The 26,719-nt window shown below is 45.1% G+C and overlaps 2 non-coding genes across 2 annotated transcripts; one reads left to right on the top strand and one right to left on the bottom strand.

Annotated features, from left to right (window-relative positions):
* Positions 1 to 3,952: 3,952 nt before the first annotated feature.
* trnam-cau (transfer RNA methionine (anticodon CAU)) lies at positions 3,953 to 4,025 on the bottom strand. Its single transcript has one exon. It is a non-coding gene; the product is annotated as a tRNA-Met (tRNA).
* Positions 4,026 to 26,646: 22,621 nt separating this feature from the next.
* trnav-cac (transfer RNA valine (anticodon CAC)) lies at positions 26,647 to 26,719 on the top strand. The gene has a single exon. It is a non-coding gene; the product is annotated as a tRNA-Val (tRNA).

The following is a 26,719-nucleotide window of genomic DNA, read 5'->3' as shown; positions in this document are numbered from 1 at the left end:
TCCTCAAACAAATACAGCACCTCAAACTAATAGTGTTCCTCAAACTAATCCAGCACTCAAACCAATAGTGTTCCTCAAACAAATATCTCACTTCAAACTAATAGTGTTCCTCAAACAATACAGCACCTCAAACTAATAGTTCAACTCAAACAAATACAGTACCCCAAAGCTAACCATTAACTGAAATGTCAAAGTCCGACCAGGACAAGCAGGTTGACCTTGACAGGCGGCGGATCTGTTCAGAGGATATTAAGCTGCAGGAGAAAGTCCCGTTCAGGAGCTGCAATTGTATTCAATTAATTTCGAGTCTTTTCTCAACATTCGAGCAGAGAAACACGTGGTGCGTAATATCACCGCAGGGCCTTCCATTGTCGGCATAATTCAGTGCAACATCCCCAGTACATTTCGTCTGAAGCTCATCACCAGATGCCTTTCAAGTAACCTTTGCTGATTTGTTGCAGTTCAGTTTGGGTTTGAATTGAGTTGTTTCTTTACCAGCATAGCTTTATTGGGGCGAGGGGTATTTGAGTTTGTACCGGGCAATCTGTAGCTGTCCATTGCTAATTGATCTTCAATTGACACAATACATTTCAATTAAACTATCAAAAAAGACGGACTATTCCTGCACCCACTCCCCGCCCCCCCCCCTCCAATGTTCCAACTTACTCCATTTCTCCATCGCTGCTTCTGCCAATCTCTCACTCTGTCTCTAATTATAAATCTGTCTATCGTGCTCTCTTTCTCCGAATTTTATGTTTCTTTATCTCTTTCAACTATATCCATTGTTATTTTCACCTTATTAAAAATCAATATCAATCTCCTTCGACCGATTCGAATGTATCATTGTCTCTCCACTGCTTTAAATGTATTTTTTCTATCTATCTATCTTTCTATCCATCTACCTCTCCATTCATCTATCTCTCTATCTATATATCTCTCTATCCATCTATCTCGCTATCCATCTGCCTATCTATCTATCTTTCTATCTATATATCTCTCTATCCATCTATCTATCCATCCATCTGTTTAACTATCTACCTATCTATCTATCTCTCTATCAACCTATCTATCCATCTATCGATCTATCTATCTATCTATCTATCTTTCTATCTATCTATTCATCTATCTCACTATCTATCTATCTCTCTATCTATCTATCTCTCTATCCATCTATCTAATTATCCATCTGTCTCTCTATCCATCTACCGATCTATTTATCTTTCTATCTATATATCTCTCTATCCATCTATCTATCCATCCATCTATTTAACTATCTATCTATCTATCTATATATCTCTCTATCCATCTATCTAGCCATCCATCTATCTATCTATATATCTCTCTATCCAACTCTCTCTATCTATACATCTCTCTAGCCATCTATCTATATGTAGACTTACCTATCTATCGATCTCTATCTATCCATCTATCTATCTATATAGCTATCTATCTGTTTACCTTTATCTCCCTATGTCTCTATATCTGTTTCTCACTCCACCTGTTTATTGCTCTGTTGTTGTTTCTCTATCGCTTTCTGACTCTCCTTCTTCATTACTCAAGTTTATCAAATAACTTTCTAATCTTTATCAAAAAAATGCAATATTAAAGCATGAGCATGAGGTAAATTAGCAAATTACAAGGTGGGGTGGTCTCAGTATGTTGGTCTGTGAAGACGTCACCGAGCCCTCTTCCTTCTTCAGGCTGCTGATCACAGGAGTCTCCCTGAGCAGCTTCTGGAAGAAGAAGCGCGATCACTTCTCGTCCTGCTCCACGGAGCGGACTCTGGAGCGAAAGATAATCTTTGAGGCCCCTTTAACTGGACGGTTCATACCGTGAGATACGGTCTGTATTGTACTGTATTGCTTCGAAATTGTGAAATTTAGTTTTAACTCTGTGTATTCTTAAAATTTATGCAGTAATATATGTTTTGTAATAAAAAAAATTCGCAGAAACTTTCGAATCAAACGGGTATCGACCCTCCACACGTTATCCATTGCTCCATTGGGCCAGTTTTCAAAAAGCATGCAATAACTCACACTCCCAGTGCGCTGGAGAATGAGCAGTTACCGAGTCAGTTTCGGTCATGCCCACGCGATTCCGCGAGTCCGGAAGTGTCAAAAGGTGCACGGTGAACAATCACCAAAGAGAGAGACATAAGCTGCTTCCTTTCGATCGATCAGCTTGTGGAGCGGAGGACTATAGTACAATTAACAGATCAAAGTTTGCTGGTTCGAAGTAATAAACGTGCTTTTGGAGTAAGTAGCTCAAAGCCATTCTCTTAACTTTACATGCAGCCTATAGCTTAACATGTTGGCGCTGAGGCACAGGAGACCACTTTTCCTTTGTCAAACCTTAAAGCTTTCTGTGTCTGTCAGAACACGGCTGTTTTGTTTGAGCATTTGCCTCTGCTCACCAGCAGGGAGTGCCTTTGAGCAACAACACTTCAAACCGCTTTCAGGCAAAAATGTCTTCGATCAGGCAGACAGACAGGGCTCTCGCTGCTCCCTCAAGCTCGGGGCCGCTGTTCCTTTCCTGTGATCTCATCTATCTTCCGCAGGCTCGGGCTATTCTCAGCATCATTCACGATTACTGTGGCTTCCCGTTCTGCTGTTGCTCACTTGCTCATGCTCGAAACCACCGATTGGAACAAAGTATTGATTGTCGTCAGGGAGGGGGCCAACCCAAGGCGAGATTTCTCTGCTGATCGTGGAACTGCTTGGAGGCGAGTGCGAAACAACTACTGTGAAGGGCATTGAATAAAGTGGGCAGTAGCAACATGGATACAGAATCGGCTAAGGGACAGGAAACAGAGTAGTGGTGAACGGTTGTTTTTGGGACTGGAGGGAGGTGGACAGTGATGTTCCCCAGGGGTCGGTGCTTTGACCACTGCTTTCCTTTATATATGTTAATGACTTGGACTTGTGTGTACAGGGCACAATCTCCAAATTTGCAGATGGCACAAAACTTGTAAGGGTTAAAAACAGTGGGGAGGATAGTGATAGACTTCAGGAGAATATATACAGACTGGCTGCATGGGCGGAAACATGGCAAATGAAAGTTAACGAAGAAAAATTCGAATTGATGCATTTCGGTAGGAAGAACGAGGAGAGGCAATATAAACTAGAGGGCTTAATTCTAACAGTGATACAGGAACAGAGAGATCTTCGGGTATATGTGCACATATCATTGAAAGTGGCAGGGCAGGTTGAGAAAGTGGTTAAAAAAGCATACGGGATCCTGGGCTTTATAAATAGAGGCAGAGAGCACTAAAGTATGGAAGTCATTAGAAAACACTGGTTCAGCCACAACTGGAGTATTATGTCCACTTCTGGGCGCCGCACTTTAGGAAAGATATGAAGGCGTTAAAGAGGGTGCAGAAGAGATTTACTAGAATGATTCCAGGGATGAGGGACTTTAGTTACGTGGATAGACTGGAGAAGCTGGAGATTTGATAGAAATTGTCAAAACCATGAAGGGATTAGACAGAGTGTATGGAGAGAAATCGTTCCCATTTGCAGAAGGGTGAAGGAGCAGAGGGCATAGATGTAACATGATTGGCAAAAGCACCATAGATGACATCAGGAAAAACGATGGGGCGGTGGAGTGGGACCAGCTGGATTGCTCTTGCATAGAGCTGGTGTGGTCTCGATGGGCAGAATGGCCTCCTTCCGTGCTGTAATCTTTCTATGATTCAAGTCGAGTGCTCGTTGAACATGTGAAAGATAGCAGGATAGATTCTTGCATTCTCCACTCACCTTTTGACTTGGGTCAATTGTCCAGAAACAAAAGTGGCGTCAGTTTTCAGCGAGCCCATGGTCCATGTGCTTCTTAAGCTTCACTGCGTGCTACGGTACAGAGAGGTCAAGGGGCAGCAAATCTTTTTGTGTGCTGCAGGAAGCAAAAATTCTTGATTTTGGTCTTGAGCAAAGATGGAAAAAAAAAAGCTTAATGATGCCTTCTCTGAGGATTGAACTCAGGACCTTCAGATTATGAGACTGACGCGCTGCCAACTGCGCTAAGAAGGCACTTGATGTATAAATCTCCAGGCAGCTCTATCAAGTAGGACAGTTTGCAAGGTGTAAAATCATAAACTAATCGGCAGTTTGCAAAAACTCTCCATCCAGGTGAAAATCGAACCAACAATCTTCTGAATTTTGGTCAGACACGTTCCCCATTGCTCGACTGGCCAAAGGTGTGTCGAGTAAGTCGGAGCTCACACTCTCACAGCGCTGCGGTATGAGCAGGTCCCGAGTCAGTCTCGGTCATGCCCACGCGTCTCCACGAGTCCGGGAGTGTCAAAAGGCACACGGTGAACAATCACCAAAGAGAGGGACCTTTGCGGCTTCCCTTCGATAGCTCAGCTGGTAGTGTGGAAAACTTGTAGAGATTCAAACTTGAAAGCAAAATCACTCTTAAATCGTTGGTTTAATTCTGGCTCAAAATAATGAACGTGCTTTTGGAGTAAGCGGTATTGAGCTCAAGGCCGCATTCTTAACTTTACAGACTGCTTACTGCTTCAAATGTTGGCATTTGTCCTTTCTCAAACCTGAAAGCTTTCTGTGTCTGTCCGAACACGGCTGTTTTGTTCGAGCATTTGCCTCTGCTCACCAGCAGGGAGTGCCTTTGTGCAACAACACGTCAAACCGGACTCATTTTCAGGCAAAAAAGAATTCTCTCAGTCTTTCGGACAGGTCTCTCGCTGCTCAAAGGAGTGCGGTTGAGCGGCAATTTTATTTTCAAAATATACTTTATTTCATAATATTTAATGATACCTGCAGTTCAGGGTAAGAATCGAAATTTCAATTCAAAACAATACAAAACAGATCGCACTCACTATGATCCCGTTATTTCAATACAATACACAGTGTATACAAAGTACAGGACATATCTTATAATACATTCCGTATAATAAAAGGTGGGATGGCTTTACACGGTGCTCTTTCCCCATAGGGCCCTTGCGTAGGCCGCAACGCGCCTCAGTGTATCCCGCAGCATGTTCTCCTGGACCTTGGAGTGTGCCAGTCGGCAACACTCGGTCGTGGACAGCTCCTTCAGCTGGAAGACCAGCAGGTTTCGGGCGGGCCAAAGGGCCTCCTTCACCGAGTTGATGGTCTTCCAGTAGCAGTTGATATCTGTCTCGGTGTGCCTCCCGGGGAACAGTCCATAGAGCACAGCGTCCTGTGTTACTGAGGTGTTGGGGATGAACTGGGACAGATACCAACGCATCTCTCCCCACACATTCTGCATGAAGGTCCAGTCCACCAGGAAACAGACGACGGTCCCATTCCCGCAGCCTTGAAGGCAGCTCGAGGTGATGCTGAGTTTCCATGCATGTTGGAAGGACTGCACTGGGAGGGCCCTTCTCACCACCATCCAGGCCACATCCTGGTGCCTGTTGGTCAGTTCTGGCGACGAGACGTTCTGTCAAATGGCATGAACCATCTGGTCAGGGAACTGGTCGATCGGATCCACCCTCTCCTTTTCCTGCAGAGCCCCCTGAACGTTCCACTGTCTGACGGCCTTGTGGTCGAAGTGGTTCCAACTCAGGAACTTCTACACCTGGGACAGGTGGGGGGGGGGGGGCAGTCCAGCTGAACGGGACCTCCTGCGTCTGCTCGGTTGGCTAGACCCAGTTTTCTCAGTGTATTGTACATGGTGTCCCTGTGGACGCATTCTACTTAGGACCTCCAGAAAAAGTGGAAGAAAGCTCGGGTGTCTGTGGTGACGGAGCTGTGGTGAATGGACCAGACCTGGGCCACGTAGAGCAACACCGCGAGTACCTCACACCTTATCACCAGGTTCCTGTTGGTTATGGAGAGGGATCGTCCCCCCACCATACCAAGCTTCTGTTTAGCCATGGCGACGCGCTCTTCCCATTTTTTGGTGGAGTCCTGGGGCCCCCGAACCCGATCCCCAACACCATCAGGTAGTCGGACCTGACGGTGAAGGGATCAAAGGATCGGGTCTCCCACCTGCCACAGAACATGGCCTCACTCTTATTGCAGTTCACTCTGGACGCCGAGGCCAGCTCGAAACGATCGCAGATGTCCATCAGTCTGTGGATCGACTGCTGATCGGATCAAAAGACGGTGACGTCATCCATTTACAGGGAGGCCTTAACCTGAGAGCCTCCGTTGCCCGTGATCGTCACCCTACCTAATTACTGTGTCCTTTCTGATGGACGCAGCAAATTGCTCGACACAACACATGAACAAGACCGCAGAGAGAGGACAACCCAGTCGGACTCCAGAACTGATCGGAAAACTCTCTGACTCCCGCCCATTGATTAGGACTGTGCAATGGATGTCCATGTCGAGCAGTCGGCTCCAATCGCTGATTCCCTCCCCAAACCCCATTTTGGATAGCACGTCAATCATGTATGCGTGGGATATTCTGTCGAAGGCCTTCTCCTGGGGCAGGTGTTCAAACCTCTGTCCTGCACGTAGGCGATCGTATCCCTGAGCAGCGCAAGGCTATCAGAGATCTTCCTGCCGGGTACACTACAGGTCTGATCCGGGTGGATCACCCGCCCCAGAACAGATTCGAGCCTGTCGGCGATGGCCTTCGACAGAATCTTGTAGTCAGCATTTAGCAAGGAAATGGGTCGCCAATTTCTGATTTATTCCCTTTCCCCCTTCTGCCTGTAGATGAGGGTGATGATGCCTTTCCTCATGGATTCTGACATGCTGCCTGCCAGAAGCGTACCCCCGTTCACTTCCAGTAGGATTGGGTCTATCCAGTTCCACAGAGCCGAGTACAAGTCAACGGGTAAACCATCGCTCCTGGGAGATCTACTCTTCTCGAAGGACCAGACGGCCTTTGTCAACTCGTCCAAGGTCAGTGACCAATCCAGGCTCTCCCGTTCGCTCTCCTCCAAGAGAGAGAGAGGACAGGAAGGATTGGGAGGCCGTGTTGTCTCTGGGCTTCGCGTCATACAGCCCGGCATGAAAGGACTTGCTGATCCTCAGCATGTCGGTCTGTGAAGATGGCACCGAGCCCTCTTCCTCCTTCAGGCTGCTGATCACCAGAGGTCTCTCTGTGCAGCTTATGCCGAATATATCTGTACAGATTCTGAACAGAGATCAGACATCCCACACGTAAAGCACAGATGCAGGTCCCATCCCTATTTTTACATACTGATGAGTTAATTTAAAATGTTGAATAAAGGTTGTGCACCATTAAATCCCACATCCTCCAAATCTGCATGCTGGACCTCACCAATCCGCCGGTCTGAGAGTCCGTGCACCAAGGTTCTCTGCTGATTCACCAGAGGCCTTGGTGCAAGAGGTGGACTGACGAGTGACATCCTATATCTGCGGAGGGCAAGATATCCTCCAGACATACACCCAAAAGGTCGTGGGAGGCAGTAGAGGATGAGGTCAATGCCAGGCGCACAGCATCATGAACATGGATGCAGTACAGGAAGAAGTTAAATGCTTTGACATGAGTGGTCAAGATGAGTGAGGTCAACTGTCAGGTGGCGTCTCCTACCAACTACACATGTAGCCCCACCCATTGCTCCATGAACTACACCCCTCATCACCCACATAACAACAAACTATTTCCATCAGTACTCAACCTTCTCACCCTTACCCACCACCACCGTTGCAAGCCGCCCACCCACAACTCACAGGCCACACACACTGGCAGTTGTACAAACATGATAGGAAAATTACCCAGACACACTCGGCGCTTTTTTGCAGGAGAAGCTGGCACATATCAGGAGGAAGCAAGTGGCGGTGGCATTTTGCTCCTCGAGCCTTTTCCACCATTCGATCAGATCAGGGTGGACCTGTGACCTAATTCCATATACCCGCCGTAGCCCCATATCCCTTGGTTCACAGAAATCCATCAATCTCAGATTTAGAATTCTTGATTGAGCTAACATCAACTGCCGTTTGCAGAACAGCGTTCCAAACTTAACCCACCATTTGTGCGTAGAAGCATTTCCCAACTTCACTCCTGCACGTCCTGGCTCTAAATGTTTGGCTAAGTCACCACGTCCTAGCTGAGGTACTCAATGAGTTCTTTGCATCTGTCGTTACCAAGGAAGAAGGTGCTGCCCAGTCAAAGAAAAAAGGGAGGTAGTTGAGATACAGGATGGGCTAAAAATTGATAGAGGAACCACTCGAAAGGCTGGCTGTACTCAAATAAATAAGTCACCCGGTCCGGCTGGGATGCAACCAAATTGCTGAGGGAAGTAAGGGTGGAAATTGCAGAGGTTCTGGCCATAATCTTCCAATCATCCTTCGATATGGGGGTGGTGCCCGAGGACCGGAGAATTGCAAATGTTACACTCTTATTCAAAAAAGGGTGTAAGGATAAACCCGGCAACGACAGGCCAGTCAATTTAACCTCGGTGGTGGGGAAGCTTTTAGAAACGATAATCCGGGACAACATTAATAGTCACTTAGACAAGTGTTGATTAATAAAGGAAAGCCAGCACGAATTTGTTGAAGGCCAATCGTGTTTAACTAACTTGACTGAGTTTTTTGATGAGGTAACAGAGGGTTGATGAGGGCAATGCCGTTGATGTGTATATGGACTTTTAAAAGTTGTTTGATAATGTTCCACATAATAGTCTTGTCAACAGGTTTGAAGCGCAAGAATTAAAGGGGCAGTGGGAGCATGGATACGAAATTGGTTAAGTGAGAGTAAACAGAGAGTAGTAGTGAACGATTGTTTTTCTGACTGGAGGAAGTGTTTCCCGGGGGTCGGTGCGGGGACCACTGCTTTTCTTGATATATATCAATGACTTGGTATTGGGTGTACAAGGCACAATTTCAAATTTTGCAGATGGCTCAACGATTTTTTTTTCCATTCGTTCACGGGATGTGGGCGTCGCTGGCAAGGGCGGCATTTATTGCCCATCCCTAATTGCCCTTGAGAAGGTGGTGGTGAGCCGCCTTCTTGAACCGCTGCAGTCCGTGTGATGACGGTTCTCCCACAGTGCTGTCAGGAAGGGAGTTCCAGGATTTTGACCCAGCGACAATGAAGGAACGGTGATATATTTCCAAGTCGGGAAGTGTAGTGAACAGTGAGGAGGATAGCGATCGATTTCAAGAGGACATAGACAGGCTGGTGGAATGGGCGGACACGTGGCAGATGAAATTAACGCAGAGAATTGCGAAGTGATACATTTTGGCAGGAAGAGGAGAAGCAATACAAACTAAATGGTACAATTCTAAAGGGGATGCAGGAACATAGAGATCTGGGGGTGTATGTGCACAAATCTTTGATGGTGGCAGGATAGTTTGAGAAATCTGTTAAAAAAGCATGTGGCATCTAGGGCTTTATAAATACAGACATGGAGCACAAAAGCAACGAAGTTATGAGGAACCTTTATAAAACACTGGTTCGACCACAACTGGAGTATTGCGTCCAATTCTGGGCTCCACACTTTAGAAAGGAAGTGAAGAAGATAGAGAGGGTGAAGACGAGATTTACTAGAATGTTCCCAGGGATGAGGGACTTCAGTTATGTGGAGAGTCTGGAGAAGCTGAGGTTGTTCTCCTTAGAGCAGAGAAGGTTAAGAGGTGATTTGATAGAAGCGTTCAAAATAATTTAAGGTGATTGGCAAAATAACAAAAGGCGACATGAGGAAAACAATTTTTAATGCAGCGAATTGTTATGATCTGGAATGCGCTGCCTGAAAGGGTGGTGGAAGCAGATTCAATCATGGCCTTCAAAAAGTATTGGATAAATACTTCAAGTGAAAAACTTTGGAGGGCTACAGGGTAGAGCGGGAGATTGGGTCTAACGGATTGCTCTTAAAAAGAACCGCACGGGCTCGATAGGCCGAATGGCCTCCTCCTGTGCTGTAACAAATATAGAATGCTCCGATTTTGAAGTGTAGACACTGTGGTAATGTAGGAAATGCTGCAGCCAATTTGTACACAGCAAGATCCCACATACTGCAATGAGATAAATGACCAGAAAATCGGTTTTAGTGAGGGATAAATATTGCCCAGGACACCGGTGAGAACTCGCCTGCACTTTCTCGAATCGTGCCGTGGGATCTTTTACATCAACCTGGGAGGGCAGATGGGGCTTCAGTTTAACGTCTCGTCTGCAAGGCGGCATCCACAACAGTGCAGCACTTCCTCAATACTACCCCTTCAACAGTACAGCGCTCCTTCACTACTGACCCTCCGACAGAGCAGAACTTCCTCAATACTACCCCTTCGACAGTACAGCGCTCCCTCACTACTGACCCTCCGACAGTGCAGAACTACCTCAATACTACCCTTTGGAGAGTACAGCGCTCCTTCACAACTGACCCTCCGACAGTGCAGAACATCCTCGATACTGCCCCTTCGACAGTACAGCGCTCCTTCACTACTGACCCTCCGACAGTGCAGAACTACCTCTATATGTCCCTTCGACAGGATAGCGCTCGCTCCGTACTGATCCTCCGATAGTACAGCACACCCTCAATACTGCTCCTTCGACAGTTTAGCGCTCCCTCCGTACTGATCCTCCGACCGTACAGTGCTCCCTCACTACTGACCCTCTGACAGTGTTGCATTCCTGCAGGACTGACCCTCTGACAGTGCAGCAGTGCGTCCATACAGCCCCTCCGACAATGCATCCCTCCCTTAGTATTGACCCTGCGACAGTGCAACACTCCCTCAGTACTGACCCTCCGACAGTGCAGCACTACCTCAGTATTGCCCCCCTGACAGTGCAGCGCTGCCTCAGAATGGCACTGTTGTGTCTGCCCGGATTATGTGTTCATGTCTCAGGAGTTGGATTTGAATTCACAACCTTCTAACTCAGAGGCGAGACTGCTACCACTGATCCACGTCTGACACCTGAAAGGGGGAGAGAGAGATGGAGCGACTTAGGTTGGGCTTTCTGGAACGTTGAGATGGCTTAAGGCACGGCTGTCAAAAGTATGGCAAATGGACTGCGGATGCACAAGCGGCCAGAGGTGGAGGAGCAGAGTGTTTGGGAGGGGGTATCGGAATGGAGGAGGTGACAGAGACAGGGAGTGGTGAGGCTCTGATGGATTTGAATGGAAGAAAGAATAAAAATCAGCGACAGGCTTTGGAGACTAGAATCCAACGCAGGTCAGTAAGGGCTTTGGTGATTGGTGAGCAACTCACCAATCAAAAAGCCAGCGGTGGGGATGGAATCTGTGGCAAGGATGTGAAGATTTTGGGGCCAAAGATGATGACTTCCCAATTTTTAACTGGAGGAAATTGTGTCTCATCTCAATCAGGGTGTGGGTCTGACAACACAAAGACATTGGAAGGGTCAAGGGAGGCGGTGGTTTTGTCAGCGTCCACCTGAAAGCTGCTCCATGTCTGTGGACTGTGTCACCAAAGGGCAGCATGTAGATGATGAAGAGGAGGGAGCCAAGGATTGGGAAGAGAAGCTTCTCCTGACTATGATCAGATAGGTGAGTGGAACCAATTGAGGGTAGTCCCAGCAAAAGAGGCCAGTGTCTGGAGAATGAGGAGGTAACTGGATGGGTTGTCTGTCGGTAAGGCGGGGTGGGCCATGGAGGGATCTAATCCCAGGAATAAGAATTTTAAATTTAAGGAATATGGAACTGGGAGTCGGTGAGGGTCAGGGATGCCAAGCAGGACCAGGTGCTGGTTGGACACGGATTACACAGTTTTGGATGAGCTCACGTTTATGGAAGGTGGAGGTTGGGTGGCCGGCCAGGAGTGCCGGAGGAATGGAGTCTGTTGGTGGGGGGGTGCAGGGAACAGAGGCATTAATGAGGGTTTCAATGGCAATGGGCTGAGGAAGGAATTGAGGCGGGTGAGGAAATCACGGGGCCTATGTGAAGGAGGTCAAATCGGGTCATGAGCTGATCTCGGTGTTGCACGGGGACAATTTTACTGGAGCCGTGAACCAATGTGGAATAAACGAGTAAACATCTGCCTTAAAATAGCGGAGAGAGGCATGTCAATGGGACACGTTCAGTGTACGTCCCCTAATATCACCCACAGTCATTTCTGTCAAAGACTCACAATTCATATTCTAACTGGGGAAACTGCAGGAACAGAGTGAAACGGGTCTGCTTTTGTCCCTGGATTCAGTCTACACAGCGGAGAAATCGGTCTAAATTATAACTGAATCTCCAGGAGTGAACATGGTCAATACAATTATATAAAAACTGTAAATGGAGCTGCTCATTATTGTTGGATCAGTCCTGTATGAGATCAGATTTAAACTTTATTCCTGAGAGAGATCTGATTAAGTTGATAACCTGGGCTTTGAGATGTTTGTGTTACATTCACCACATTATTTACATCGGAGTCAAAGCTGCTGATATAATGTGTTTGTTAAACTGACTGTAACTAATAACAATGATCAGGAGTATAACCGTGTCAGTGGAGACTTATCCCCTGTATAAATCAGGGCTTGTTGGAATGGATCAGCACAGAGTGCCTGCTGGAGCTGTGGTTTCCAGGCCAACAGAAGTTAGTGCTTCTCACAGAAATGGAATATCCAGTGATGGTTCAGATAGAACGTATTTATTATCCTGTTCTTGCAGCCGTTGGAGTTCCGGGTAAGCCGTTCTTTCAGCTGTTAATGGTGTAAATCGGTGTTAACTCTGCTGCTGTACTTGGCAAATTGTTTTCCCCCCTGCATATTTCATAGTCACCTGTTCTGCACTATTGGTTGAATGGTGGAATGTAGGAGGTGCATTATATCTGTCATGAACTTTGTATATCCAACACTGGCATTCTTACTGGATCATTCTCTGTACTGAATATATTGGAATCTGGATTCTGGGCGAAGAGTTGGTATCATATTATCAGGAGCTGTTAAGGTTTTCTTGTTGTGGAACCAACCTGCCCTGGAATATGTTTTCATCAATGTGTTTTCAATGATTGATAATGAGACAGCTCACGGTCTCAGTGTTACAAGGAGGCAGTGCAGTGTCCTCCCTCCCCAATAACATGCTTCAGTTTAACTGGGATTTCAATGTATTTATTGGTGATCACTGTTATGAAATATTATTTCATTATGTGTGTATCTGACGCCGTTTCAGATGTCTGGTTACTGAACTGAGTTTGCTGCTGAATCTTTCACATCTCCTTCTCTGCTTCACTGTGGATGAATTCACTGACTGTCACTGGACTTCATTGTAAAATGAAATGTTTTGATGTTTTGTTGTCTCAATTTGCACTGTCCCTGTTGGAATCAGGAGGCCTTCTGTGTATCTGTAGATTATAAGTATGATGTTGGCGTTTTGTTAATTGAAAAATCCCGCCATCTATCACTTTACTTTATAATTACAGGAGAAGGAATCTCAATTATTGTGAGATCAGCCTCGGAGAGGCATTCGATTCTGTTTATTCCATGATTTGTAGATGAAGTGAACAGTGTTGTTGAACAGGTGGAGAATTGAATGATCTGTAGAAACATTAAACTATTCCACAGAGGCTTCACTATTTAATAAACTGACATTGAGAATAGGATCGTTGGAACACGGGGCTGGTGAACAGAATGCAGGCACAGGATGATAGGATTTAATCGGATATGAAAATGGACTTGAGAAAGAGAATAGAATGAATGATGGAGAGGGCGACTGAGCGGGAAAGCGAGAGGCTGTGGTGTGAATAATTCATCCGAATTAACTGCTGAAACTTCCAGTAAAATTAAACAGAGAAAATGTGATTTGAAGGTGTTTTTATGATGTGGTCAGATTGGGTGAGTTTTTACTGTGGGACTCGCTCCTCATGTTCATATCATTGTCAGGTCCTCAGACTGTTTTTGTGAATGTTCCTTACTTTCCAACTTAACAGTAAACATAATTAAAAATTTACTTCAAAAATAGAATCAGAAATTTCTTGATTGTAATCAATTATTCGGAAACTGTTTTTTTCAAGCTCGGATAAGTTCAATAACAACGTGATTAATTGTATTAATACTTTTCATTTTAAGTTTCATTGAATTTGCAAATTAAATTTATTGAACACATTTTGTATCAAACACAGGTTCCCTGACACCAATAACTACAGAAATGTAATAGTTGGATTATGTACAGTCTCTCCCTGTGAATCCCAGCCTCTGCTCTCACTACAATGAATCCTCTGTCTCGTCAGTTCCTTCAGTTTGTCCGTTTTCCCAAACCATCTGCTCCTGACACCTCTCGAGCACGGACTCGTCCATTCACACCACTCTTTTCCTTGACTCCCTCCCAATCTCACTCACTGTCAGCTCTCTTAACCCAGAGTAACACACAAGCTGCACCTCCCGCGTCCTCTCACCTTCCGACACTTCCCTCTCTTTTCCATCCGTCTGGAGCCCAAATCTGGCTTTAATCCGCTGGATTCCCGGTGTGTAAAACCCCTTCTCCCTTCCCCACCGGCACTGAGCTCTCACTCAGCCCTTCCAGTGGATCCGGTGCTCACTTTATTCACTTTCTGTATCCATCTCCCAATTCATTATTGATCATTGTGTTTAAAAACATCTCTCTGCCCGAAAGCGCTGCTCAGGTCAATAAATCACTTTCCACACTTCGATGCAGCAACAAAGCTGGAAATTTCACTTCAGATCCTCCCCTCATGACTGCAGGTCTGATCAGTAATTTCTCTGTTCCCTTACAGTTAACTTGGTGGCGATTGTGATCCTGTCCCGAGGAAAGTGCGGTCTCTCCAGATGTATCAGTGCCTACCTGGTGGGAATGGCAGTGGCCGATCTCCTGGTCGTTATCATTGGTGTGATATTGAATTGGATTGGTCTGATTTATTTCAGAGATTCATTCCTGCTCATTACTCCAGTGTGTAGTTTTCTTGCCTCCTTGAGTGCTGCAGTCACTGTGGTTTCTGTGTGGTTCACAGTCGCTTTCACCTTTGATCGATTTGTGGCCATTTGTTGTGAGAAGCTGAAAACTAAATATTGCACCGAGAGAACGGCGGCTGTGGTTCTGGGAACAGTGAGTGTGCTGGGCTGTTTGGTGAATGTCCCCACGTACTTTACATTTGAACCTTACGTTATAATTGATAATGTTCCCTGGTTTTGTGAGGTTAAACCGAGCTTCCGTACTTCCCCCGCATGGTCCGCATTTGTGATGTTTCACCTCATTTTAACCCCTTTTATCCCGTTCTGTCTGATTTTTCTGTTCAATGTTCTGACAGTCAGGCGTATTTTAGTGTCCAGTCGAGTCCGCAGGGGACTCCGGGGCCGCAGCAATGGAGAGAATCTGAGTGATCCAGAGATGGAGAACCGAAAGAAATCCATCATTTTACTCTTCAGTATATCGGGCAGTTTTATACTGTTGTGGCTGACAAAGGTTGTATTTTTCATTTATCTGCGAATTGCAGACATTCGGTATTTTTACTCCTTCATCGACCCTGGTTATCTCACAGATCACACATCAAAGATGCTGCAGCTTCTCAGTTCCTGCACCAACACGTGTATTTATGTCCTGACCCAGACTAAATTCAGAGAGGAGCTGAAGAACGCGGTGAAATACCCGCTCAATCTAATTGTTAAACTAATGAAATCAAAGAAAGAACTGAAGGGTTTCAAGCACGAGAACTAAATCCCATTTCATACTCCATCTCCTACACTTCCCGGGGGATGGAAAGTACATTTTATATTAGCAGCACAGAAATATGAAATGATCTTAAATATTATTCTGAGATTATATTTAATTGATAATCTCACCTATTGAGGCAGGGTTTGCTTTGCAGAAAACACGTGAATTGTTGCTCAAAATGGCGGCATTAAAGAGCTCAGCTGGACTTTAATTAACTGACTGCAAGACAAAATGGGCAAAGCTGGAAATCAAAGTCACTTCTGTGGACCTGATCAGGATGTGTGTACTTCACATAAACGGTGAGAGAGAGGGAGAGAGGAAGGGAGAGAGGAAGGGAGACAGAGGCAGAGAGAGAGAGGGACAGAGAGAGAGAGGGAGGGGGAGAACGGGAGACAGAGAGAGAGTGAGAAAGAGCGAGTGAGGGAGCGAGAAAGAGGGAGAGAAAGGGCGAGGCAATTCGAGAGAGACAGAGACAGAGAGAGGGAGATAGAGAGAATGAGAAAGGGAGAGTCAGAGACAAAGAGAGTTGGAGAGTGACAGAGAAAGAGAGACAGAGAAAGAGAGACAAAGGGGAAGAGAGTGGGAAAGGGCAAGGGAGGGAGAGAGGGTGGGAGAGAGAGAGAGAGAGATAAAGAAGGAGAGGCAGAGAGACAGAGAGGGAGATATAGAGAGTGGGAAGCGAGGGAAAGAGGGACAGAGAGAGAGTGAGACAGAGAGAGTGGCACAGAGAGAGACAGAGATTGAGACCAGGAGAAAGACAAAGAGAGAGGCAGGGAGAGAGAGACAAAGAGAGAGTGAGAGACGAGAGCCAGAGAGAGGGACAGACAGAGAGAGAACATAAGGACAAAATATATGTACCAATTAGAAAAGTGCAGAAATAAAGAAGGGCAGAGAGAGTTACTCAGAGACGGAGAGAAATAAAGAGTAAATTATTAAGACAAGAGGGAAAAATGAAGAGAGAAAGAAAGTATATATATATATATATATATATATATATATATATATATATATATATATATATATATATATAATGAGAGAGAGAGACACTGCCAAGTAATTACAAAGTGATTGGAGAAGATAGGTAAATAGACAGATGAAATCAATTCAAAATAACTAGAGACTGAGAGAGAGTCAGAGCAGGAGAGTGTCGGACATAAAACGAAAAAGAGAAAGAGAAAAAGAGGAACAGAAATCAGGGAGAAAATATAAAACAGGAGAGAGGAGGAGAAATACAAATATTAAAACAGAGACTGAGAAAGATGGAATGAAATACAGTAACAGATGCAAAGAAGAGTTCGAAAAGTCAAATAGAAACAGAGAGAAAGAAGTAGACAGAATTAGAGCTGGAGAGATTGAGAAGCAAACAGAATGAAATAAAGACAGATGGAAAGGGAAGGAGGAAGAGACAGATCGAAAGAAGGAAAAGGGAAAAGTAGATCCACAGAGAGAAACAAAGAGAGAGGTGATGCCGGGAGGCAGCTCAATAAAGTCACTCAGCCTTGTGTACCTGACCCTGACCATTACTTACTGCAGGAGTTTCCCAGCTGCTCTGTGTCGTAAAAAAAGTCATCTGATAAGCGAAAGCCTGAGACTAAATCCGCTTCAGCATGTCTGAAGTAAAAGGACGATTAAAAGGAGGAAGGGCTGTTGGAAGGATTGTTAATGACACGTTGTGAAAGACCACACAGCAGAGGATAGATCACCATAGCAATAATAACGATTCCAGGAGGGCTGGAGATGGTTTGAACACCTGCCGGCTTGACTTGGTTACGTTGTGGACACTGAGAGAAAACAATCGTGGGTTGTATTTGTAGGAACCTATTTTTGATAAGCCACCGTCCCCAGAGGTGTGGTTCGATGTTACAAAGCAGCTGGGCAGAAGTTGAGTGGGGAGAGACGCAGATCCACCACTGCCGCTCCAAACTCACCTTTCGCTTCCTCGCAGCACCACCTCACCTGGAATCTTCATGACTGCTCGCTACCTCCCAGCTTGATGCCTCGATGCTGGTTCACAGATTGCCTGTGAAGCAGATGAGCTGGATACAAGACAAAGACAGGGTACACTATAACGGTATCCATCAAAATACCTGGAATCTTCCAGGCAAGCTTGAGTCAACCATAAGGATATAACTTTCGTTATCAGCTTCGTCGAAGATAGACATTGGATTTCCAAACGGTTATGCATTTTGGGAATTCGGAATGTGTTGTTTTATTCGTGTTAAAGCAATTCTAAATCGGACAGAAATCCAACGTGTTGATTAAATTGAAATGTAATTTTTTCTAGTGTATTCAGAATAATAAATTATTGTTTTGTTCATAAAGCCATGGTTTGTGACTGATGTTTCTTTAGGATAAAGAGCCCATTATTTAAATGTAAAATTAAACCTTGTGAAGATAAAAAGGAATTGCCCCAAATTAAAGTGTAAAATCACTTTGCACCTTTTTGCTCCTCCATCTGGACCATGTGTAACTTTCCCAGTGAGCTGCTGGATTCTGTAATAAATCACAATGTACTCTTACCCCTTCTGCTGTGTTACTAAACTGGACAGGGTCCCTCAGCACTCTCCTGATCTGTTACTGTTACAAATACTGTTATTGTTTCAGATTAAAGAAAAATATGAATAATAGAGAATTAAACCAAATCCCAGATCAGAACTACATTCAGATTGAGTCCAATTTTACGTTGATTTATTTAATACAAGCAAGAATTGCATTCTCTACACCAAATGGCTCATTTGACCTTTCCTCCGAATGTCTGGTCTCTCCTTCTCTGTAAGAATTAAGTCCAAATAACCAAATATTAATCCATTTTTTTGCAGAAGTTCACATTTTGGTCTTTGATTCCCTCACTGCACCGCTGTCTTTGTGTTAAACACCAGCTAGTTCCAGTCTCACTCAGTTTGTATCTTTAACTGTAGTGCAACAGTGATTTAACAGGAACAGCAAATGAACCCTCTCCGTGTGTCTCACTGCAACAAGCTTCACCTTGTCCTCAGTAAGATGGCTACCTTATTGTCGGCCATTATGTTTCAGGATCAGGGCCGCCATTTTGTTTCAGCTTCATGGCGGACAATTTGTTCAATATGTCTATCTTGCCCCCCAGTAAGTTGGTCGTCTTTCCTCAAAGTTAAATGGCCGCCTTGCCCCTCAGTTAAATGGCCGCCTTGCCCCTCAGTAAGATGACTGCATTGCTGGTGTCAGTTTAGTTTCAGGTTCATGACATTGAAGTTGTTCATAGATTCATTGTTTCATGGTCGGTACAGCACAAGAGGAGGCCATTCGGCCCACTGTGCATGTGCCAGCTCTTCGAAAGGGCTGTCGAATTAGTCCCATGTCCCCCTCTGCTCTTTCCCCACAGCCTTTATGGGGGCTTTGTAATAGTAGTTGTGTTATGGAAATACATATATATGTATAGATGCAAATTGATGTTGTCGTTGTTGCTCTAATATATAAATACAAGTTGTTGTTGCCGATAGATTGTCTCTCAATCTTTTACTCTTCAGATTCTTCTCCTTTATAAACTGGGCATTGTTTCTGTGTAAGTGAATGTTGCTGAGAGATTGTTTCTGTAACTGAGTGAGGGATCTTGTTTTTTATTAGTTTTTTAAAAAAACATTTTTACTTTGGCTGTTTTGAATGTCATGAATTTGTTTGAACTCTTTGGTTAATTGGAAAAAGCCACAAACTGTAAGTTGACCACAAACTATAGGCTTTTTGTCCACTGCTAATTAAAACAAGAGAAAAGAGCAAAGGTAAAGTTCGTTCACCTTTGCAAACTGCAACATAAAGGGTGAAGTAGCAAAATATGGCCACGCTTTTTGTCCCCTGCTCCAGGAACAGAAGAGAAAATGAGCACAGGGGCAATTTGGACACTGCAGCAAACACAGGCAGACAGACCAGCACCTTTTAGGGGAGGGTTGGTGAAGGCCGGGGGTGGGGGTGGTGAGTGAGGCAATGAGTGGCAAAACAGGAGAGAAAACCCTGCAAACTTGTATTAGAGAGAGAGTGAAGCAACTTGTGCTCTTCAGTCTGCCCTGAGTGTTTTTCTGTCTCTCTCTTTCTCCCAACTTTTCTCTCTTTTCTTTAGATTTTCTGCTTTGTAACTGGGGAGTTTGTTTGTCAGTGGTATTTGCTGAGGGTTTGCTGCCTGTGTAATGGAAAGAGTGAGTGAGTTAGTGTGAAAGTGTGTGAGTGAGTGAGTGTGAGGTAGCTCTGTGCTCGAGCTGAGCAGTTTTAATCGCTTGTTTTGTTTCTAATCAATCCCTTTTCACTATCTCTCTCTCCCTCCAGAGGACTTTTTTTGTGGAAATGCTGTAACATGAAGATGTGGAAAGAGAATTTTTGGGAGGAGGTGGAATCCTTGGACAAGGAGCTTTCTCTCCACATGGGACAGACTGAGGCCTTCACCACAAGCTGCACACAATGGGGCTCATGTGAGTTGTATCTGGGTCACTGTGGGATCAACGGGCGTGCTGTGGGATCACTGGGACACTGCAGGTTCACTGGGACATTGTGGGATCAATGGGACACTGTGGGATCAATGGGATACTGTGGGATCACTGGGATACTGTGAGATCACTGGGACATTGTGGGATCAGTGGGACACTGTGGGATCAATGGGACACTGTGGGATCAATGGGACACTGTGGGATCACTGGGACACTGTGCGATCAATGGGACATTGTGAGATCACTGGGACACTGTGGGATCACTGGGACACTGTGAGATCACTGGGACACTGTGAGATCACTGGGACACTGTGCGATCAATGGGACATTGTGAGATCACTGGGACACTGTGGGATCACTGGGACACTGTGAGATCACTGGGACACTGTGAGATCAATGGGACACTGTGGGATCAATGGGACACTGTGGGATCACTGGGACACTGTGGGATCACTGGGACACTGTGAGATCACTGGGACACTGTGAGATCACTGGGACACTGTGGGATCACTGGGACACTGTGAGATCACTGGGCCATTGTGGGATCACTGGGACACTGTGGGATCAATGGGACACTGTGGGATCAGTGGGACACTGTGGGATCAATGGGACACTGTGGGATCACTGGGACACTGTGGGATCAATGGGAAACTGTGGGATCAATGGGACACTGTGGGATCAATGGGACACTGTGGGATCAATGGGACACTGTGGGATCAATGGGACACTGTGGGATCACTGGGACACTGTGCGATCAATGGGACACTGTGGGATCAATGGGACACTGTGGGATCAATGAGACACTGTGGGATCACTGGGACATTGTGAGATCACTGGGAAACTGTGGGATCAATGGGACACTGTGGGATCACTGCGACAGTGGCGGCCATTTGGTTTAAGATGGCCGCCTTACTGGCCGCCATTATGTTTCAGCTTCATGGCGTTACAGGAGAAACTTCTATACCCATTCTATGTCATATATAAATATTATAAACATGTATATATACATGAAATTTTATGTACACAAGTTGTTGTATAAAAGAAACCCTATCAAACATTTGCACAAATGCAGTTTGGATACTGGGACTTCTGGGTGCACTGTGGGAACACTGGGTGCATTGTAGGATCACTGGGATCACTTTGAGAACACTGGGACACTCTACGATTACTGGGACACTTTTCATCACTGAGGCAATATCACTGGGTGCACTGTAGGATCACTGGGTCACTCTGCGGTGACTGTGGGGCCACTGGTTTCACGGTGGATCACTGGGACACTGTGCATGTCTGGGGCACTATCACTGATTGCACTGTGGGATCAGTGGGTCTCTCCCCGATCACTGTGGGATGACTGGGTGCACTGTGGGATCACTTGGTCACTGTGGGAACACTGTGGGATATTTATTTATCCAGTTGGGCCGAATATCCCCTGATTCTCTGCTGTACATTCGATGTAATTCTATGTAGTATACAAATATATATAATGCTGTTGTTGTTGTCGTGAAGCAGGGACTCCCGGAGAGACTTCTTTACCAGATGAGCCGAATGGCCTCTTTCTGTGCCGTGCTGTAGTCTATGCTATATATATGGATAGATAAATATATTATATGTACAAGAACATGTTGTAAAATAGAAATAGCAGTTTGGCCGGATGGCCTCTGTGCTGCATTGTGCTGTACTGTACATTCAATGTAAAATATATATAACTATATAATTATATTATATATTATTTCATACTGCATGTTCAAGAATTTGTTGTTGTTGTCAAATGAGGAATTCAGGGGAAAATCTTTACCCAGATGGGCCGAATGACCTGTTTCTGTGACGTGGTGCATTCTATGTAATATTTATGTGAAGATATATTATATTGTATTATACGTACAAGAAGTAGTTGTTATAAAATAGAAATAGCAGTCGGGCCGAATGGCCTCTGTACTGCTCTGTACTGTACATTCGAAGTTAAATATATATAAATATATAATTAGATTATATGTTTTATTATATTTTCTACTCCAGAAGTTGTTGTTGTCAAATAAGAAATTCAGAGGAATTTCTTTACCCAGATGGGCTGAATGGCCTGTTTCTGTGCCGTGCTGTATTCTATGTAATATATATATATAAATACATGTACGGGGTTAAATTCGATAACCCCCGAATCCGGGCGCGGGGGTCGATTAACCCCCACGTGATTAACCTGCACCCAGTCTTTGAGATGCAGACAGCCCGTGAGATTGGTGCTGCCTGGTGATTTACCTGATTCCTGCGAGCAGTCAGTCCTGGCTGTGCTGTTGAGCGGCTTCTCAGCAGCAGGGGGTTCGATGTTGCTTGAGTGGTGAGCACCTCGTGAAGGCAGGCTGCACCTCTTAAAGGCAGGCTGCACCTCACAAAGTCAAACATTTGATTCAGATACAAACCAACAGGGTCATTTCTTCTCCTACAGTTTTGATTGGCAGCTTCTTTTGAATTAAACAGACCATTGCTTAAAATGACTGGCTCCCAGTCACTGTTTTGAAGGCATGTATCTGCCTGTCTTTTTGAAACCGGTGAGTCTGTTTGGAATCTCTGAGAATGTTAATCAAGTCGACAGCTTCCATAGGTTGTGAGAAAAAGACAACAAAGAACCAGGATGTTTGAAAGTTCGGTCACAGTTTCGTATAGTATTTGTGAATTATTTATTATTTTCTTTTCCAATAAGGATCTGGTTGAGCTTTACAGTAAAACTGTTGTCTTACTGCTACTATTCTGTTTATTCTCTTACTGTTTCATCAATTTGTTTGGCAGTTAAAGTCTAAAACAAGCTCGAGTGCAGTGTGAATCTGTCACCCTCTGAAGAGCAGGCACTATTAGGCACTGGATAGAACGAGTGGGCTGAGATAATCTGAAGGGGTTTCACTGTTCATTTCCTGGAGCCCTTCAAATGTTACATTGATATCAGGACAAGCGGAAACATTGAGACATTGGGAGTGAAGCCTCACCTTACAGAGGAGCTGCTTTTTCAAGCAAAATTTCACTTCATTAAAGTTGACAAAAAGGCAACTATCTCTGAACTGTCGCCACTCTCTCAAAAACATAGATATTTTACTGATCGGGGAATAATGGTCTTGTTCAAACTGTACAAAATAAAAATCAATTGTGATCTTTTTAAAATAATGAACTGATTTAAAGCATTGTCCAACCAAACAAAGGCACCAAGAATTCCCAGGACATTGAGAGATTATGAGTGGGCAAAACTGTGGCAAATGGAGTTCAATGTGGGGAAATGTGAGGTCATCCACTTCAGATCTAAGAAAGATAGATCAGAGAGTTTTCTAAATGGTGAGGAGCTCGGAACTGTGGAGGAGCAGAGCGATTTAGGGGTCCAAGCACAGAGATGATTAAAAGCTAGTGGACAGTTACAAAAATAATTAAAAAGGCTAATGGAATGTCGGCCTTTATTTCAAGAGGGCTGGAATATAAAGGGGTGGAAGTTATGTTCCAGCTGTACAGAGCTCTGGTTAGACCACATCTGGAGGACCGCATTCAGTTCTGGGCACTGCACCTCAGGAAGGATATATTGCCAATGGAAGGGCTGCAGCGCAGATTCACCAGAATGATCTCGTGGCTAAAAGGGGTTAAATTATGAGGACAGGTTGCATGGACTCGCCTTGTATTCCCCTGAATAAAGAAGATTCAGGCGTGATTGAATTGAGGTGTTTAAGATGATGAAAGGATTTGATAGGGTAGATAGAGAGAAACTACTTCCTCTGTTGGGGGAGTCCAGAACAAAAGGCCATAACCTTAAAATTGGAGCTCGGCCGTCCAGGGGTGATGTCAGGAAGCACTTCTTCACACAAAGGGTCGTAGAAATCTGGAACTCTCTCCCACAAAAGTCTGTTGAGGCTGGGGGTCAATCCAAAATTTCAAAACGGAGATTGATAGATTTTTATTAGTCAAGGGTATTGATGATTAACGAACCAAGGCGGGTAGATGGAGTTAACATACTGATCAGCCATGATCTAATTGAATGGCAGAACAGGTTGAGGAGCTGAATTGTCCACTCCTGTTCCTATGTAACAGGCTCGTGTGGCTGAATGGACTTCTCTTGTTCCTATGTAACATGCTCGAGGGGCTGAATGTTCTCATCTTCTTCCTATATTATCATGCTCGAGGGGCTGAATGGACTCCTCTTGTTCCTATGTAACATGCGCGACAGGCTGAATAGCGTCCAGATCCTGTATAACAGTCTCGAAGGGCTGAATGGCTTCCTCTGTTCCAGTGCAACGAGCTCGAGGGGCTTAATGGCCGAGTCCTATTCCAGTGTAATCGGCTCGAGGTGCTGAATGGCCTTCAGTTCCCGTGGAACACGCTCGTGGGGCTGAATGGCCTGCTGATGTACCTATCTAACAGGCTTGAGAGGCTGATTGGCCTCCAGGTCTGATGTTTCGGGCTCGAGGGGCTGAATTGCCTTCAATTCCCGTATAACACGCTCGAGGGGCTGAATGGTCTGCTGCTGTTCCTGTGTAACAGGCTTGAGGTGCTGATTGGCTAACAGATCTAGTCTAAGGTGCTCGAGGGGCTGAATGTCCTCCTCCTGTTGCTATCTTACAGGCTTGAAGGGTTGATTGGCGTCTAGTTCCTATATAACAGGCTCAAAGGGCTGAATGGCCTTCAGTTCCCAGATAACAGGCTCGAAAGGCTAAATGGCCTCCTCCTTTTGATATTTGACAGGCTTGAGGGGTTGATTGGCCTCAAGTTCCTGTATAACAGGCTCAGAGGGCTGAATGGCCTCCTCCTGATTCTATGTAACAGGCTTGAGGGGATGATCGGCCTCCAGTAACGATGTAACGGGCTTGAGGGGCTGAATGGCCTCCTCCTTTTCCTGTGTAACAGCCTTCAGAGGCTGAATGGCCTTCAGTTCCCATATTAAAGGCTTGAGGAGCTCAATGGCCTCCTTCTGTTCCTGTCGAACAGCCGTGAAGGACTTGCGGCCAATTTGTCCAAGATGATTGCCAGACTTGCTGCCATTTTGCCCAAGATGTCGGGCGAACTTGCCACCATTTTGTCTAAAAATTAGAGCCGAACCTTTCAGGAGCGAGATTAGAAAACTTTTCTACACACAAAGGGTGGTAGAAGTTTGGAACTCTCTTCCGCAAATGGCAATTGATACCAGCTCAATTGCTAAATTTAGATGTGAGATTGATAGCTTTTTGGCAATCAAAGGTATTAAGGGATATGGGCCAAAGGCGGGTACATTGAGTTAGATCACAGATCAGCCATGATCTTATCAAATGGCGGAGCAGGAACGAGGGGCTGAACGTCCTACTCCTGTTCCTATGTTCCTATGATATTATTTATATGGAATTCCGACAGGCATTTGATAAGGTTCCACACAAGAGACTGTTGGCAAAAATGAAAGCGCATGGAACTTGAGGCAATGTATTGGCATGGGTAGAGAATTGGTTAGGAGATAGTAGTCAGACAGTGGGGATAATGGGTACATACTCCAATTGGCAGGATGCGACTAGTGGTGTCTCCCAGGGATCTGTAACTGGGGTCTCAGCTTTTCACCATATTTATCAATGACTTAGATGAAGGAACAGAGAGTCGTATATCCAAGTTTGCTGATGAGACTCAGTTAGGTGTTACAGTGAGTCGTGTGGATGCGAGTGGAAAGTTGCAAAGGGACATTGATAAATTTAGTGAGTGGGCAAAACTATGGCAGATGGAGTTCAATGTGGGGTAATCCACTTTGGACCTATGGTCAGGGTATTTTCCAAATGGTAAGAAGCTCGGAACTGTGGAGAAGCAGAGAGAATTAACGGTTCATTTACATAAATCAGTAAAAGCTAACGGACGGGTCCAAAAATAATTTAAAAGGCGAACGGAGTGTTAGCCCTTATCTCAGAGGGCTGGAATATAAAGAAGTGGAAGTTATGTACCAGTTATATAAAGCTCTGGTTAGACTGCGTCTGGAGTAACTGCGTTCAGTTTTGGACACTGCACCTCAGGAAGGATAGATTGGCCTTGGAGGGAGTGCAGAGCAGATTCACCAGAATGTTACCGCGGTTAAAAAGGTTAAACTATGAGGACAGGCTGCATGGACTGGGCTCGTATTCCCTCGAGTACCGAAGATTGAGGGGCGGTCTGAGCGACGTGTTTAACATGTTTAAATGAGTCGATAGAATAAAGAGAGAGAGAATCAATTTCCTCTGGGGAATCAAGAACGAGGGGGACAGAACCTTAAAATTAGAACCATGCCATTCAGGTTCGAAATCAGGAAGCACTTTTTTACACAATGGGCAGTAGAAGTCTGGAACTCTGTCCCCCAAAAGACTGTGGATGCTGGGGTTCAATTGAAGCTTTCAAGACTGAGATCGGTAGATTTTTGTTGGGTGAGGGTATCGAGAGATAGGGAGCAAAGACGGATAAATGGATTTGCGGCTTCAGATGATCTCTGATCGAATTGAAGAGTGGAACAGGTTCAAGGGGCGAAATGGCCTCCTCCTGTTCCCAATGGAAATGTTGAGAATATGCTTTATTGATGCTGTGATGCCAGGTCCCACACCTGTCAAAACAAGGCCACATTTGGGAGTTTAATAACTTTGAAATGAACATTTTTCTTTTGTGACTTGTGCAACTTCGATCAATTGAATAGTTATGAAAGAGAATCAATGCCGTCATTCTAATTTCTGGCTGACCACCAAAGCAAAGGTTTCCGTAGTGTAGTGGTTATCACGTTCGCCTCACACGCGAAAGGTCCCCGGTTCGATCCCGGGTGGAAACA

The sequence above is a fragment of the Heptranchias perlo genome, unplaced genomic scaffold, assembly GCF_035084215.1.
Source record: "Heptranchias perlo isolate sHepPer1 unplaced genomic scaffold, sHepPer1.hap1 HAP1_SCAFFOLD_47, whole genome shotgun sequence".
In the NCBI taxonomy this organism is placed as follows: Eukaryota; Metazoa; Chordata; class Chondrichthyes; order Hexanchiformes; family Hexanchidae; genus Heptranchias; species Heptranchias perlo.
The sequence above is the reverse complement of the archived record's forward strand: the minus strand, read 5'-3'. Positions and strand labels throughout refer to the sequence as shown.